This window comes from Euprymna scolopes, chromosome 28, assembly GCF_053919585.1.
Source record: "Euprymna scolopes isolate OS-2025 chromosome 28, ASM5391958v1, whole genome shotgun sequence".
NCBI lineage: Eukaryota > Metazoa > Mollusca > Cephalopoda > Sepiida > Sepiolidae > Euprymna > Euprymna scolopes.
In genome coordinates, this window is record NC_136509.1 from 37539286 (window position 1) to 37544285 (window position 5000).

Sequence of the window (5000 nt, forward strand, 5' to 3'; positions counted from 1 at the left end):
AACTGGTTTCGAAGTTGAAACGCTCAGTTCGTCAATTCGTGTCGTTGATCACTTGATCAACGTCACCTTCCAATAAATACGTTAAAAATTGATGCAAAAAAAGAGTATGTAAAAAAGAGAAAATATAAAAGAGATAAATATTAAAAAGTGAATAAAATCAAATAACAAAAACGAATCTCTACCGCTATCTTTACTATTTTGTGTGTGTGTGTGTGTGTGTGTGTGTGTGTGTGTGTGTGTGTGTGTGTGTGTGAGCTCCTTATGTTCCGAAACGACTGAGCCTATTTTTTGAAAATTTCACAGAAAGTTAATTTATATATCTGGCAGTGTTCTTAGATATGTTTTGTGCAGACATTCATCCGATAAGTATCGAAAATCGAAAAATTCTATCTATAAAGTAACTTTTCTCTCTTATAGATAAAAAAAGGATAATTTTTACAGGAGAATATGTTACGTTACACCGCCAAGGGAGATAATAAAATTTCAGCAAATCATTTCTTCTTATAAAACAAACAGAATTATTATAATCTGGGGTTTTATCTTAGTGGCAGAGCATTCGACTACAGATCGAATTATCCCCTATTCAATCCCGGGTGTACCTCACCATTTTATTTAAATTTTTTCATATCAATAAATTCAATTTACAATAAAAGAAGAGGACCGTTTAAAATCGCCGCAAATCATTTCTTCGCTTGCATATTTTAAAACTAAATACAGGGTGTCCCAATGAAATGTATACACTCTTTAAAGTATCTCAACTTGCCACATGAATACGCTATACTATGTTCCCAAGAGATGTTTAGGAATAAAGAATGGCACTTCCAGCAGGATGGGGCACTTTCCCACTTATCATCATGACGTAAGAGCATATATTGATAGTCACATTCGAAACAGATAGTTAGGACAAAGAGGGGGTATCAAGTACTCTCCACGCTCACCTCCCGTGGATTTTTCTCTTTTTGGGGGAGGGGCATGTTAAACATAGTGTTCACACCACAAAACGAGCTACAATGAATGCGTTGAAAGCAACCATTGAAAGAAGATGTGTCAACATACCAATTGAACTGATTAGGAACGTTTTCGATTCAATCAGTGAGCGTTGTCAGCTGTTCATGGATAAAAATGGCCAATAATTTGAACACTTTCGATAATTAGCTGGTTTCTATATTTGTTTATAGTATTTTGATGTATGAAACTTTTTTTTCTTATAATAAATGTTGGTTTTATAGTCATTTAAAAAGTGTATACATTTTATTGGGACACCCTGTATTAATCAGAAGTCACATTCCAGGACATTCATCGTCAATCCAAATATAAGCTGAGGTGATATTGGAAAAAAGCATAGACGGAATTTGATGAACGACATTATCATTATTATTTTTATTTATTTATTTATTTTGTGAATTAGTCCGCCGGGCAAATTATTTCTCGTTATATATAATAATCAATACAGGATTGAATGTAAAATATACGTCCGCAATCTGCATAAATTAAAATACTATGTTTAAGCCTATTGCATGACCGGGCCAGCTAATGTGTCATAAAAAGGAAAAAGAAAAAACGATAAATATTTTTAAAAAATTGGATGAAATTGAAATAACAAAACCGAATGATATATATTAGCATATATAAACATTCTGATTCTCTGTAGATCATCGAAGTTAAGCAATGTTGAACCTAGATAGTACCAAAAGCGAGGCTATTTAAGAATACCAAGCGCTGTATGTGGGAGAGGCAATCTCTGACCTATAAAAATGCCTAAGCGGCCTCGTTGGTGTTCTCTAGTAGAAGCATCTCAGAGTATTAGCAATACATTAATTCCTACTAAGTCAGAGAGAGGGTAAAACCTGGGAGGGTGGACCTCTTAGAACTGAACAGAACAGCATCCCAATAGCAACAGAGCCGTTGTTTAAATGATCCGTATTTTAATATGAATGATGGGCGCATCCCTAAAGACCTTCTCTATGGCGAGCTTGCCTCAGGCTCAAGAAAGAGGGGGCGACCCCATCTTCATTACAGGGATGTCTGCAAGCGTGACATGAAGGCTTTCTCGGTGGACAGGAATACATGGGAAGCCTCTGCAGCTGACAGAACTGCCTGGAGGAAAATGATACGCCAGGGGACTATCATCAGCGAGAGGACCCTCCATGTTGAAAACGCTGCAAAGAGAGCTAGGAGAAGAGCGAGTGTACAGCCGGAACAGCCGGACGAAGCGGCAAATTACATAACAACCTTCGTATGTCAAGGCTGTGGCAGACTATGCAAATCAAGAATTGGTCTCTACAGTCACACAAAAGGATGCATGCAGGCAACATCTTAATACGGCGCTGATCCATAGTCGTTTCCACAGACGGATGCCACACCACATTTTAATACTATGGACATCGATAGAATCACACATTTCTCGCCGTGTCGGATTAGGTTTAGAATTAGAATACTCTGCTTATTCTTTTTTCTGTTAAAGGATCATGTTTCAGAATTATTATTATTAGAATAAGCAGAGTACACATTTGGAGGCAGTGTTCTTACGGCGATTTAAATGGGAATTATTACTTAATGTTAATCTACATAATTCTAAGCCCTCAGAATGTTTTAGAGTATTCTGTTATTCCACAAATAGGAACATCTGTTTATTTGACAAAATGCAAGGAATAAACAGAGTATACATTATTAAGTCAGTGATTTTACAATCATTTATTTGTTATTATCATTAATAAATTTATACACTACTAAAATTTCACGGTGTTTTACTGTATTCTGAAACATGTGATCCTTTGACAGAAAAAAAGAATAGGCAGAGTACCCTAATTCTAACCCTAATCCAACATGGTGAGAAATGTGTGATTCTATCGACTCCATACAGAGATTTGGATAAACCCCTAACCCTAACCCTGCATATTTTTACGCTTATAAGCATACTACGCATAATTGCTAAGCTCATGTTCCAATTAGTGGAACAGTTTTCTTACAAACGGCCATTTTGTTTTTGATCTTATTCGTCATTGTAGCGAAATTCGAAAACTAAAATATTGAATTTCGATTGAAACCAATGATATCTACTTAAATTGGCATGTCATAGTAATGAACATATCCAAAAATTATGCAAAACAATAGGGTAGAAAGTTAATTATTGATGAAAATAGTTTTCAAAGACAATTATCGAAATTTAGTTTAACAAGAAATAAAAATAAAAATTTTTTTAAAAAGAAACCGGAGAGCTGTAAACTGAAAATATGTGAATAATTTAGCACAACTAAATTTTTGCTAATTTACTTCGAAAACTGTTTTCATTAATAATTAATTTTCTACTTGATCGTTTTTCGTAATGTTTGGATATTTTCATTACTGCGATATGACAATTAAGTAGGTACCATTGGTTTCGCATTAAATTCAATATTTCAATTTTCGAATTTCACTACAATAACGAAGAATCTTTGTTTTGTATTTATTTTTTCTTTACATAGTAGCAAATGCTGTAGTCTATTGCATTGTTTATTGGTTTTGTCTTGTCTTTTTTTTTTTTAGTTGTGGATTTTCCCTGTGTTCTGACATTTCTTGGGTTTCTTTGTATTTCTTTTTTTTTTTTTTCGTTTTTTTGGGGACGAAATAGCTTATAAGTAAGTTGCCTTAAAATATATAATGCTTACTTGAAAAATAATGGGCAATGTTTCGACACACTTTTAAAATATTTGATTTATAGTCACGTTTGCAGTGTTTTAAATAATATTATAAACTAGCGAAAATTTATAGGTAATAACAAAAAAATGAGACATAATATTTTTGGTGTCCTGGGTCTTTGTCTAATTTATGAAGGCTATCACAATATTAAAAGGAGTACTGTTATGTGTTGTGGCAAGACCCCTTATACAATGCATTTATCAGAAGTGTTTGTTTTGTCCTTCTAGATTATTTTATTTCATACTAGCAGGGAGATTCGACGTTGCTCGGGATTGGATGAGGATCAACGAATGTCCAATACTTCCAATACTTATATTGTTCTCGAAATCGGTGAAATCGCTTATTTTTTTCTATTAAAACGATGGATTACCTGCTCTAGTCGGGGACCAACCGGGGGAAGAAGCTTCATATGTCGCCTTGCAGTGATTTAGTCCACAATAGATTGCATTCTACATTGCAATGTAGAAAACCCATTGTCGATTTTATAAAATTATTTTTATATAATGGCGTGGATTAAAGTTTGAAATGCAAGATTCAAGTATCATGATTCAATTGTGCTCTAAACGGAAACGTTTAATTCGAACGCGCCACAGTTTTATAAAAGAACCTACCGCTGATTTTATAAATCGGGTCCTTCTACTTGTGTGTTGGTAAAACTTCTCCTCAAATGTGCTTGTGATATTAGGCTGTATAAAGGTGTTAACTTTGGTCAAAATTGCCACTTCCTTCTTTAATCGGATTTTTTCGATTTTCGATATTTATGCGAAGCATTCCGATACAAAATCTATCTAAGAATACTTCTAGACATATAAAGTACATTTGGGTGAAAAAAAAAATGGCTCATGCGTTTTGGAGTTTATAAGGAACGAACTGATAAAGTGCCTTTTTAAATATAAGCAGGGGTTTATTTACTACTAGCGGTGGTACCTGGCGGTGTGTGGAGGCAAATCAAAACAAAATGGAAAATAATTCTGTTTAAATATTATAAATTTTTTTTATTGGAAAAACAAAAACAAAAAAACAGCGAATGTGATGCAAAATAAAGTTGGTTGGTTGGTTGGTTGGTTGTTTTTGTTTTACGGCATATCAACTCTTTTCAGGTTATTTAATGCCGAATCCAAAGATTCGGAAGAAAAAATTTTTACTAGAATATATTTGTTGTTTTCAAGTCGGTTTCTATTTAACCCATAGTTGGGACCCTAACAGGTACTACCACTCCGGGTCAGAGTGGATCTGGGAGCAATGGCAATTAAAGGGTGGCTCCACACTCCCCAAAAGCCACAATCTGGGTCCTCTGGATATAGTTTAAGGTCATATCCAGG